This window comes from Ictidomys tridecemlineatus, chromosome 6, assembly GCF_052094955.1.
Source record: "Ictidomys tridecemlineatus isolate mIctTri1 chromosome 6, mIctTri1.hap1, whole genome shotgun sequence".
Classification (NCBI taxonomy): domain Eukaryota; kingdom Metazoa; phylum Chordata; class Mammalia; order Rodentia; family Sciuridae; genus Ictidomys; species Ictidomys tridecemlineatus.
The window spans coordinates 59,798,397-59,812,694 of record NC_135482.1 but is presented as its reverse complement, the minus strand read 5'-3'; positions in this window follow the sequence as shown (position 1 = coordinate 59,812,694).

Sequence of the window (14,298 nt, the reverse complement as noted above, 5' to 3'; positions counted from 1 at the left end):
AAAGGAATGTAAGCACTATGTTAACAGTTGATTTTTTTTAAAAAAAAACACATTATTTTTAACTTTCTAATTGAGGCTAATTCCAGATATTAAAAATGAAGCTATAATTCACATTCTTTACCTTATATTTCCCAGAATCTTATATCACACAGAAGTACAGGAGTTTTTATTTAAGATAGAGATTATATTTTAAAGTTTAAAGATACTCTATAAGGTGGATAGATACTCTTGTTTTCATTTATAGTTAAATGTTTTCATGGACCATCAGATGATTATGTAAAAGAAATTAACCATTGTTTAAGAAATATTCAATTTTAGTTGCTTATGATACAACATTCTGCATAAAAATAATACATCAAAAGATTAGAAGCATTATTCCACCTAAAGAAGGGAAGGAAAAACCAGAGAGGAAGAAGAATTAAAAGATATTTAAGTTTCTAGATGCTGTCTTTTAGTGTTTAACACATTCAAATACAAAAGGTGTGTTTTCTTGTGCCATGGATATGACTTAAATAATTTAACAAATTATTAAATACATTTTATAAAAATAAAATAAATCCTATTTGTATGCTTCCTAAACTAATAACTAATTAGGGTACACTTGAATAGTTTCATCAATGGAGAATTTCATGCATTTGAAGGAAATCTATTTTATTTTTAGAAAGCTCTCCCTCTTAAAAAGGTTTTCCTCATACTGAGCAGAAAGGTGCTTACCTCTTATTGTTTTTAATTCTACCCTTTTTGTTCCTGAAAATAAGTCAAATTTCTTAAATAAGTCCTGTAAATGTTAAGGGCACTTTTCACAATGATTTTTGTCAAATGGTGGCCAAACATGTGAACTTACTTAATTATATTATCTGGGTCTTTAAAATGTTAGTAAAGTTTAGAACTTAACACATTAATCATTTATTTATTTTTTAAGTATTTGTTTAGTGCTATCTGAATCCTCCTTCAATGATGCAGATGTAATTCATGGATTTATTGGGTAGAATATCATAGAAATCATCGAATTTTCTCCTTCTCTTAAACACTTGATAAATTTCTGGAGAGAGACATGCCAGGGTTCTCTAAATGCTTCAGAGAAAAATAAAGTCAAGTGGGAAAAAAAAAAAAAACCCTCATACATGACATGTTCATTTTAAAAAATGTGATCGATATTTTGTATTCTCTTAGTAATACCTGGGCTTAAGTTTCTGTCATTTAATAAGGAATTGTAAAGCACATATTTTACAACAGTTTTGAGTTTGTCTTTGTAAGATGGAATAAATTTAAATATTTTATATGTAGGGGAAATAAAACTTTTTATTTTAAAACACACACATTCAAATACAATCACTGCAAGTTTTCTCCACTAGATGGCACTGCTGGCAAACTTTTCATGGACATGTCCAGCTGAGGCTTCCACAGTAAAATAAACTGCCTCCAAATTTCTTTAACTGGAACAGTGTGAATATAGTTATGTAGTCATTTTTTTTCTTCTAAGGCATTTACTTGGCAGTTATTAAATTGAATTTATTGTGTTTCATTGAAAACATGCATGATTTTTGAAAAGTGTACAAAATCCTATTCTGGGTCATATTATTGTTATCAGATTAATCAATGTTACCAGATCAATCAATAATTATTAACACTTTTTTTGCCACCTAATTTTGAGTAGTGAAAATTGAAAAAAAATATTTTAAATCTCATTTCACTATAGTTTTAAAAATTAAAACATAACGATAATGCCATATATCTTCATCTTAAAAAGGATCCAGACTGAAGGTGTAGCTCAGTGGTAGAGCATTTGCCTACCATGTGTAAGGCCCTGAGTTTGATACCCAATACTGGAGGAAGAAAAGTCCAGGCACTGATCATATATTTTTGTTTGGGCATTTGGAAAGTTTTTCTTCAGTTCTGACAATCTGATCACAAAGATGATTCTTGCATTGTGTAATTTGTCTAACACTTATCAGGAAAGTAGGAAAATTTATAAAATAAAATACTTAGAAACTCAGCCAAATAATGGTCAACTCTTGATTGTTCATCTCATGATATATGGACCTTATTCATTGAATAAATTTATATCATTCCTGAATATTCTTTTTTTGGGGGAGGAAGGGTAACCAGGAATTGAACCCAGGAGTGCTTAACCACTAAGCCACATCCCTGTACTTTTTTAAAAAATATTTTTATTTAGAGACAGGTCTTGCTGAGTTGCTTAGGGCCTCACTAAATTGCTGAGGTTGCCTTTGCCTTTGCAATCCTCCTGCCTTAGACTCCCATTTCCCTGGGATTACAGGCATGCACCACCTTGATCCACCTGAATTATTCCTAAAGGATATATGTATGCATAATAGATTTGTGGGATCCTGCCTTTTCTCTATTTCACAGCTTCCTAGCTAGAGATGCTAGCACAAGCACTCCTACCATGATGTGCCACACTTGCTAGAGGCCCAAACCAGTGAAGATGCTCAATCTTGAAACTCCAGATTCGTGAGCCAAAATAAACTTATCTTTATTAATAAGTATCTGCCTGTATCAGTTATTTCTCTATAGTAATGTGATACTGACTAATGCAGCAACACCTCCACAGACTGATGTAAGCAAATCATAAGAATTATTATCTCATGCAACAGAAGATTCCAGTATATTACTAAAATTGGGTTCACAGGCCTCTATGTCGTAATGAGTCAATGTCATATCTTTCCAACTTCAAGTTTAATGGAAAAGATATTATGTTCTTCCTGTTTGGTTAAATAAAAACTCAACAGTTAGTTTGATTGGAACCTCCTGAGTCATGTGTCAAGATTTGAGCCAACCTCTTTTGTGAGGCTTTGGTCACATGCCCACCCTGGTGCTCTGAGGTGCTAACATGTAGTTTGAGAATTGGGAAGGTGTATTTCTCCATGAGAAGCAAGGCAAAGGAAGGGTGCCTGCTACAGAGGCAAGCATTCTAAAAAGGGCCTCATGCATTAGGAATAATACAAGATACAGAAACAAAAGCATAATGACATGTAAATAGATTTCTTTTCTGTAATTCATGGTGGGTAGATGTCAAGCAAATGACTGTGTATTTTGTATATTTCTAATTTCCTTGTTCCTGAAATGAAAAATACATATTGAATAGTTGATTTTTGGTTTAGGGAAAGATTTGATAACAATAATACCATGTGAGTGAATTAACATTCCACATTTACATTGTTTTCTTCCTTAACTTTCACCATTTTTAATTTTATGCTTAAGAAATTTAATTGCCGTGGTCAATTTAATCTCAAGAGTTCAAAGTTCCTGAACTGTCAACTGAAATTAATTCATTAAAATTGTACCAAAGAGATCGTAGTACTAGACTAAATTGATGAGGGCAAAAAGGCCTTTTGGGTCATGATTATAATTTTGTTTTTTATTCTAAGAGTGACAGGGACCATTGTATGCACTTAAACAGGTTGGTGAAATTTGTATTTTGAAACTATTACCCTAACTCCATGCTGGAAAAGACTGAGTGATGTTTATCCTAATGGACATAGGGAAGTTAATTGAAGGGTCCAAAATGAGAACCTCTTGGACTATGCCAGAGGAAATAAGAAGTAGATAGATTTTCATCAGTTTCAGTTGTAAAATTGTCATTATTTCATGTAAGAGGAATTATATGTGACAAAGAGAAGCATACTACAAAAATAATAGTTCTTTCATAACAATGGATGGTGGAGAAATTTAGGCTAAGATATAAAATAGCATTTTTTCATGAATTTTTCAGGGTTGGGTTCACTTTCAGGGTTACTTTGAATATGTCTATATTGAGATGTCTTTAATTGTCAAGCAAGGTATCAATGAGAAACTGATTTCCAATTTGTAATTGGTACTGTGGGATATTAGTTGTCATGGTATTAAAATCAAGAGGAAATAGAGGAGTATTGCATATGTCATTGGAACATATATAATATTAGAGCCACACTCAGGAATTGGTCTTTAGGTTTTTACAGATCATTTACTGAAGGAGGTGAGTGTGTATGTTTTTGTTTATTTTGGGGGTAGGGTAGGGTGGGGGAAGAGGCAGGAGGTACCACCAGGGATTGAACTCAGGAGCATTCAACAACTGAGCCACATCCCCAGCCCTATTTTGTATTTTATTAGAGACAGGGTCTCACTGAGTTGCTTAGCACCTCACCATTGCTGAGGCTGGCTTTGAATTCTCCATCTTCCTGCCTCTGCCTCCCAAGCCCTGGAATTAAAAGTGTACACCACCATGTCCTGCTGTTTTTGCTTTTGAGAATGGAATAGGTTTCAAAAATGTTAAATATTTTTTAAAGTTTTATAAGAAAAATTCCAATAATAACTTCTACATTTTTTATTATTTCAAACATTTGCACTGCAATTTCTTTCTGTATTCTCTTTTCATTGCTTTGAAGTGTCAGTTTTTTAAAATACAGCTGTTTCCTTAAGAATGAAAAACATTTTCTTCTAAAAATTGAAGGATTTGTTATACAAATTTCAACATAAACTTCAGATAATTTTTACTAAAATACTTGGAAATTTCTGTAATCCCAGTGGGAGGCTGAGACACAAGGATCACAAGTTCAAGGCCAGACTCAGCAAATTAATGGTCTCTGCATCAAAATAAAAAATAAAAAGGGTTGGGGATGCAGCTCAGTTGTAGAGCACTTGTCATGCATATGAGAGGCTGTGGGTTCAGTTCCCAGTCCTACAAAAATAAAAAAATACATACATACATACATACATACATCAAGTAATGTTGAAAGAGAATGAACAGATAAAGTACACAGATTCTTTATATATTGCATTTCATACATTTGTGAATCAATATATTAATTTTAAGAGTGACTACCAATTTTCCATTAAAAACATGAGGTACTCATTGATTTGGTGAGTTCTCATCTTTGGGAAATAACATGAGGATAGATGACTGTAGTCATTCAAATCTCTGTTTAAGTCAAAATATGCCATAAATACTACTTGTATAACTGACTTGCAAATAATACAATAAGATATTTGTAACAGAATTATTATTTCTTTAGGAACAAAATTATAAAAAGCCTACACTTTTTTTTCCAACCTTGCCATTTTGATACCCTCTTCTAATTCCTTAATTATCTCTACCAGTTTCTAGAACTCTCAGACATTAGTTGTTAAAATTCAGGCAATTGAAAATTTTTAAAACTTTCAAGCTCATTTATTTCAGCATTAAGCCAGTGCCTTACAGCTTCTAGACCCTACTTTCTCCAGTGAATGCATAACTCAGAGAGGAAGGATAGGAAAAGAGCAAATTTCTTTACTGGGTGAGGTAAAAATTGACAATGTAGTTCTGTAGCCAAGAATTATTGCAGATTATTCCGCCAAAGCTATTCCGTTTCCCATCATTTTCTTGTAGCACTGTTTTGTTTAATTCTTCCTTTATCCACTGTTGAACCTCTAGAGAAAAGGTCCAACACTCCATTTCTATGGTCCCTATGGTTGTCTATACCTAAGACTCTTTCCTGTTGGTTTTGTTATTCATTGCCTCTAACCAAGTTACTCTTTCAGATACAGCTGTAGGAAGTTTGTGGGTCCTGTTTTATATCCTTCAACTATTGCAGAAAATGTTTAAATTTAGGGGAGTGTTTTTTATCATTTGAAATATATCAGATTCATTTATGACAATTTTAGGTTTGTGGTAAAATTGAGAAAAGCAGATATTTTTTCATATATCCCTTTTTTAGGGTCTTTGGCTAATATTTTAATCAATTTGTTGTTTTCTTTTTATGGAGTTTTAAAAGTTCCTTGTATATTTTGGATGATTGTCTTTATAATCTGTACTTTTGCAAATTTTTTTAACCTGTCTGTGGTTTATCTTCCCATTCTTGTGACATTGTCTTCTACAGAATAGAAGTTTTAAGTTTAATGAACTCTAGATTATCAGTTATTTCTTTCATAGATTGTGCCTTTGATCTTTTGTCTAAAGAGACATTGCCATAAACAAGGATATTTACGGTTCATTGACTTAGTTCTTTGATTTTGTTCATCATATAGTCTTATAGGTTTCCTCAAATTGATCTTGAACATTTCAAAATATTTATAGCTAAGTTGCTAACCTTTTTTCAAGTTCTGCTTATTTCATTCCATCCTAATCCACCTTTTAGTTTTTGTTTCTTTGTTTGAAATGAGGTCTTTCTGAATTACCCAGGCTGTCCTTGAACCCACAGTCCTCCGAATTCAGCCTCCAGAGTTGCTAGGATTACCAACAAATACCACTGCATGTGACCCAAACCTTCTAAAAACATTTATCTAGTGAACCTTCAACTTACAGTAATATTCAGATATGAAATGACACTAGCCTTTATGATCACATATGCTTCCAAAATCTGGGTTATATAATTCAAGTTCTGATTTAAACATTAGGCAATTTGAATATTCACTCCTATGGGGGAAAGTAAGGCAATAGAATTTCTACATTTTAGCAGGCATCCATTTGGATGCCATTTGGATGCTTCATTTGCAATCTGCTTTAGAATTTACATGGACTCTTTTCTTCAGTCTTGCCTTCAAATATTTATAAGCAAGTGAAAAAGCTTCACTCCACACTTTTTATGTATTTACGTTTCACTGAATATAACATCAATTGCACTACGTGATTTTTAAAATGATCTAACAACTGAAAAAGTGCAATAAAAATTACATCAACTTTCATTATTTTGGAGGTTTGTGAAAGTAACTGAATTCTGAAGATTTCTGGTACTTGAAATCAGTTTGGTTGTGAAAATGGTTAAGTGAAGTAGTTTTAATATAGGGGAACCAAGTCGTAGGCAACTTCCGAAGAAGTAGGCATGTATTAAGAAAATATGTCATTGGTGTCCATATTTTTTGTTATTTACATTCCAGATCTACACACACACTTTTAAGCATTTCAGTTGGGGAGAAAATGCTTTGAAGTTAGTCACACAAGTTTGGTAAAGACATCTTCCTTTCTTTTCTTAGGAACCCAGTATCTTTCTCAAATCCGAGGGGAGTGGAGTTTGAGAATATCCAAAAACATAATTTGTGGCTCAAGCATGGGTTTCTTTGTAGTTTAGTAACTACACAGTAAAGCTCCTTTAGCTGATTTTGCAGAGTAGTTACTTATTTAAAAGTGGTAGCAAAGCAATTTAACACATCAAACACCCCATGATGAATCATATCTCTTTGACTGGTGTGTGGGCACATACATGTGTCTCAAAAACAAGTAGGAGAACTTTGGAGGAGATGAGGTTCTGCTATTATACAGGAAGTGCCTATGGAGCCGTCAATCATTCCAGCATTCTAAATTTTCCCTTACCCTAGCTAGGTACAGGACAGTAACAGGCACAGTCACACTTCTTCCAACATCAGGTTGCTTAGTCAGTAACAGGAATGGATATATTTGTTCAGTTTCTAACTGCAATGATGTTTGGTTTCTGGGTTTAAAATCTACTGGTCATATCCTTTCTTATTACATTGATGAAAACTCCAGGTTCTATTTTCCACTATCATGAGTGATAATTTGATTGGGTTGATAATTTTAATAAAATAATGTTCTGGCATCCAGTGAAGAAAAAGACAAGAATATTGGAAGAAAAACTATCATAATAAAATCAATATGAAAACCTTGGACATCAGTATGTGTCTGTCTGTCTGTCTGTCTCTCTCTCTCTCTATATATATATATATATACACACACACACACACACACACACACACACACACATACAAACACACAATTTTGTAATTATTTTCTGAGGACAAATGACAATGGGGTATCAGTTTGATCCTATATTCTAAGATAGAATCAATTCTTGATAATCAGATATTTCCTTCACTCTCTGAGCACTTGAAATACTTTATTCTTGGCTTTTCTTAAACAACCATGATAAGACCATTACAAATTTCTCACTAGAAAATGGTATAACTAAATAATCACTAAGACAACAATAATATTCAAGTTCCAGTTCTCTGGGGCATTGTCATCATAGCTCACTTTCTCCCTCTGACTGTTCTTGCTTCCCACACCATGGTCAAGGTGCTGGGGATTGATCAAGATGTTTTAATTATGTTTGGGTAGATTCCCTGCTGCTGAGCTACCCTCCTTGTGCAGCTAAGAGACAGGACACCTTGTTTCACACACAATCAAGCCCCTCTAGAACTTTGGCAAACACTATATCATAAAGAATAGAGGGGATAAAAATATCCAGCCAATGACCAGGCCCCATTTGGTAGTGGTGAGGATCTGTTTATGGACATTCATTCCAATAGCAATAGCAGAGAAAGAGCATAAAGACTGTTGGCACGGCACCTGTAAGGAGGAGCCTCAACATGATTGTGTCCTTTCAGAATGTACCTTTTTTGACAATACTAGAGGAGTAATCACAGAGGGTGTTCCCATATATCCCATCATACACAACAAATTGCCTTATCCACTAGAAGGACATTACTCTGGTGAGGTCTACAGAGAAAGTGCGATCCTCAGGCTCTGACAGAGTATGTGTTGTGTCAAAATACACTGATAAACACTAAAGAAGTAACAGGGAAACTATATTACAAAACTCATTTGGAAATATGTTCAGTAGTTCACAACAGTCTGATCTCCCAGGACAAACTGATAAGAGAAGACTGTGGGCTGGGTTGTGGCTCAGCAATAGAGCACTTACCTAATAGGTGTGAGGTCCTAGGTTGGATACTCAGCACCACATAAAAATAAATCAACAAAATAAAGGTATTGTGTCCAACTACAACTAAAAAATAAATGTTTTTTAAAAAAGAAGACTGTGCTGTAAAAATGCCCTTATACAGAAGCAGGGGAGAAATCCAACCCAATGGGTGCACAAATCTCAATATAGAAATACACAAAATGAAAATAAAAACCCAAAATGACTCCTCTTTTCTTATTTGTTCTTTATAGATATACATGACAATAGAGTATATTTGACATATTATGCATCCATAGAGTATAACTGATTCTAATTAGGATCCCATTCTTGTGGTTGCACATGATGTGAAGTTACACTGATGGTGTAGTCATATATGAACATAGGAAAGCTATGTCTGATTCATTCTACTGTTTTTCCTATTCCCATCACACCTCCTTTCTCTTCATTCTACTTTGTTTAATCCAATGCATTTCTATTTTTCCCTCCCCTACCTTTATTATGTGTTAGCATCCACATATCAGAGAGAACATTTGGCCTTTTGTTTTTTGGGATTTGATCACTTTATGTAGCATGATAGTCTCCAGTTCCATCTATTTATTGGAAAATGCTATAATTTCATTCTTCTTTATTGTTGAGTAATATTCTATTTTGCATATATACTACATTTTCTTTATCCATTCATCTGTTGAAGGGCACCTAGGTTGGTTCCATAGCTTGCCTACTGTGAATTGGGCTGCTATAAACATTGATGTGGCCATGTCACTATAGTATGCTGATTTCAGGTCCTCTGGGTATATGCTAAGGAGTGGGATAACTGAGTCAAATGATGATTTCATTCCAAGTTTTCTGAGGAATATCCATACTGGTTTCCAGAGTGGGTGCACCAATTTGCAGTCCCACCAGCAATGTATGATTTAACTTTTTTCTCCCTTCCTTGCCAACATTTATTGTTACTTGTATTCTTGATAATTGCCATTCTATCTGTAGTGAGATGAAATATCATGTAACTTTAATTTACATTTCTCTGATTGCTAGAGATGTTGATCATTTTTCATATATTTGTTGATCATTTATATTTCTTCTTCTGTTCAGTTCCTTTGCCCAAATGGGTTATCTTTTTTTTTTTTTTTTTTTTTTTTTTTTTTTGGTGTTAGTGTTTTGAGTTATTTGTATGTCCTGGAGATTAACTCTCTATGTAAGATGCAGGTGGCCAAGATTTTCTCCCATTCTGTAAGCAATCTCTCCAAGTTATTGTTTCCTTTGTTGTGAAGAATGTTTTTAGTTTGATACCATCCCATTTATTGATTCTAGATATTACATCTTGCACTTTAGGAGTCTTGTTGAGGAAATTGATTTCGATGCTGCCATGATGGAGAGTTGGACCTACTTTTTCTCATAGTAGCAAGGGATCTCTGGTCTAATGCTTAGGTCCTTGATTCTCTTTGAGTTTTGTACAGGGTGAGATATAGCTTTTTAATTTCATTCTAGCACATACGAATTTTCAGTTTTCCCAACACTATTTGTTGAAGCAGCTATCTTTTCTCCAATGTATGTTTTTGGTGATTTTTGTCTAGTATGAGATAACTGTATTTATGTGGGTTTATCTCTGTGTCTTCTATTCTATTCCATTGGTCTTCATGTCTGTTTTGGTGCCAATCCCAGGCCATTTTTGTTATTATGGCTGTGTAGGATAATTTAAGTTCTGGTATTGTGATGCCTCCTGCTTCACTTTTCTAAGGATTGCTTTGGCTATACTAGGCCTCTTAATTTTCCAACTGAATTAACATGATTATTCTTAAAACTCATAATTTGCTAGCAACTGAATAAAAAGATACCAAAGTGAATAAAATATCTGATAAAGGATGAAAATAATGATTATGGAAAAGATCGATGAATTTTAAGAGAATGCAGGAAAACACTGAATGGATTAAGGGTGAGAAGAAAGGATATGAGTAATAAATTCAATAAAGTATGCAGACTTTGAAAAAGAACCAGATATGTTCAAATAAGAAGCTCAATAAATCAAATAAAAAAATTCAGTGGAAAGCCTAAGCAAAATAAATAATTTCAGGACTTAAAGATAGGGCAAATAAACTAGAACATTCAGACAGTAATGAAGGAAAAAAAAAGTCTCAAAACAGATTTTACAAGATCTCTAGGACAATTTAAGATTCAGAGGTCTTGAATAAGGAGTAGAGATACAGATTAATGGCATAGAAAACATGTTCAATGAATTAATAACACAAAATTTCCCAAATCTTGTGAATGAGATGGACATCCAGGTACTGGAGGTATTTAGAACTCCAATCAGACAAAAATAAAAGGAAATTTCCATCACATTGATGTTAAAATGCCAAAACATAAAGACTATTAGGGAAGAGCAAGGAGGTCATGATGAGGTAAGAAAGGAGAGTAAGAGAGACTAAGGGGAGTGGACATGCTTAAAGTGTGTTTTATGCCTGTAAGAATATGTCACAGTGAAGCACACTGTTCTGTATAATTAAAATTCACTAAAAATAGTAACAACAACCACAAAAATTGTTTTTCAGGACTGAAAGCCAATATCATGCACACTATTCCTGTCTGTAGGACTTAACTTGTTTCTCATTAATATTTTAATTAATATTCTTTGCTTGAGTATAAGGAATCAGAACATGAGAAACACTGAAATATGGCTGAAAGTAGAATTATAATTGCAAGAAACACAATAAATTATCTTGAAAAATTAATTTTCGAGTATAGATTAATGTCTCAAAGTAACTTAAACAATTTTTTATCAAAGTTAATCAGTATTAATAAAATAAATAACAACTGCTCTTGTGTGATTATTTGGTGTCTGGACATGTACCACATGATTGACAACACTTGGAATAGTAATCACCACTACCCCTTAGCATTGCCAAAATAAAATAATTGCCTTGCTTGTTAGTGAATTGTATTAAAGCATGTTAAAAGATAAAGAGCATTTTGAACACAATTCCATAGAGAAAATCTTCAATTCCAAATCTCTCTTATGTTATTACAAAGGAGGTGTTTTGTATTGGAAAACACATAAAGGAAATAACCAACCGCTTCAAGTCAATGAAAGTATAGCAGAAAGAAACAAATAGAGGTCCATTAATATTCCTCAATGTGCATTTTCAAGGGGATTGGAGGTTTTTAATTAAAAGGGCAAATTGAGTAGCTTCTTACCACCGTCTATGAAAGACTCAAATATTTAAAATAGTTGATTCTCTAATGAACAAATACTTTAAAACCTGATCATATATTTCATTGTTTACTCATAGGACTAAGTGAACATAAATAGAGAAAGAAATAATAAAATAGTCTAACCAATTCAGTTTAAGTAGTGGGTCATGAGGAATGTTTTACTTATAATTTTGAAAAATTAAGCACATCTAAACATGCTCCATGTGAATATGTTCTTGGAACTTCCACTAACAGTCTTCAGCACTGATTAAGTAAAAAAAAATGTTACATTTGTGTTTGTGAAGGCTACTCTAGAAAAATAATGGTTTTAGGCACTTAAAAAATCGCTGATTCAAGGCAAAGTTGAACAATAAGAAAGGAGTTGACAGGACATAATTTATATTTCTCTTGTGTAAAATGTCTGTGTGATATACAGCTCTACTTCTGGATTTTTGGAATTTCTTTTTTTATTATTAGTTGTTCAAAACATTACTAAGTTCTTGACATATCATATTTCATACATTTGATTCAAGTGGATTATGAACTCCCATTTTTACCCTAGATTTTTGAAACCTAGAAAAATAATTATCGAAATAAATTCTTATTCTATATTCAAACCACTTCTTTATCATAGAGACACAAATTTGCTCTCTTTTAACTGGCACAAATACTTTGGGATAGTAGCTTTTATGGATAATGTCACCTCCTATCTCTTCAACCTTACTTAACATTTTCAAGGTTGAAAGTCAGATAGTTTTTCATTTGCCAAATAGTTTGGGTCAATCACCAACCAACACCATAACTTCTTCTGCAGCCTTTTGACTCAGAGGTATGACCATACCAAAGTGGCCAGGTGGCAGTCTTCCAGTTAGCGGAATCTTTGCTGTTTCATTGTTTTAGGTCTCTTGCTTTAACTCCACCTGGACCCTATGTTGTTTCTCAATCTTGTTTTAAAATCAAGAGATAATATTAAAAAAAATAATAATATGGGAATATGCCTCGATGTGAGGTGTTAAAGATGGAAAAGTCAAAAGTCTCATCATGCTGCCTTAGATCTGCCTTGGATATTTGGTAAGATAATGGCCAACAAAACAAGCTCCAGATCCATGATGATACTTCTCTAATCCATGAGGCTGTGAGTGGCTTGTTAGGCAGAGAGAGAGAAACAGGGGGAGGGAGGAAGGGAGAGAGAGAGAGAGAGAGAGAGAGAGAGAGAGAGAGAGAGAGAGAGAGAGAGAGAATAAGAAGAAGAAGGAGGAGGAGGAGGAGGAGGTGGAGGAGGAGGAGGAGGAGGAGGAGGGAGAGGAGAGGAGATCCATCCTTGAGATGAAAGAGTAGATATTGTGGTAATGTGCTATTTTTGAAGGCAAGGAGAATACTTAAACAGGGATGATTAATTGTGCCAAATATTTCTGAGAAGTTGTGAAATGATACTTTTCAGTAATCCTTTGATTTCTACTTTGACATGAATTTGAAAGACAGGCAAGAGCCTGAATCAGATTGAAGTTATTCTTGAGTAAATGAAACTTAAAAAGTTAAGAAAACTAACAGAAGCAACAATTTAGAGACTTTTGGCCTTGAAGGACTAGAGAAAGAATAAGTAGCTAGAGAAAAAAAAGAACAGAATGAGATTAGTTATGACTGTCATTCACTACGTACGTTTTTGTTGTTGTTTGCAGTGCCGAGGATATAACTCAGGGCCTCACACATTAGGCGAGTGCTCCACCACTAAGCTATGACTCCAGCCCTATTTGCTGTTTTTATGATGAATCAACCATGAACCTGTTTAATGGCTGGTGCAAAGGAGCCAGCTAAAAGAGTTTTTCTTTCCCACATTTTGGAAATATAATAGTATAATCTTAACTGTATAACTTTTAATTTTGAAATTTAAATATTAATTCAAACACTATTCTTCATGTTTACAAATAGACATGTTTGTCATATTAAGATCTATTACTTAAAATGTTTGACTTGAGATAGAATTCATTGTAATTTATTCCAAAATTTTTTGAGAGAATTTAAATTCATTTATTAATTATAATATTAAGATAATCTTTGTAACAATAATAGTATTATTATGACTAATAACAGAAGCTGATATTTTAGTGCTTATCATTTTTAGTTAAATGTTTGACAATTTATACATATATGAATTAAATGAGTAGTATATATAATTCTATATATATAATTGCATATTAAAATATATGTATACATATGTGCTACTTTATTTAATTTTAGTAACAACTGTTTGGAACAGTTATTATTGCTATTCCTATTATAAAATCCATGAAAATTAAACAGATCTATTAATTTCCCAAGGTAGTATAGGTACAGAGGAGTGGAGCTGGGATCCAAAGTCAGCTGTCTGCCTTAATACAACATGTACAATATTTTTACTTTTACTATCTTCAGCTCTCCTAGATAAATTTCAGTTTAGTAGATGAAAAAAAACTGTTAACAAAAATTGTGAGAA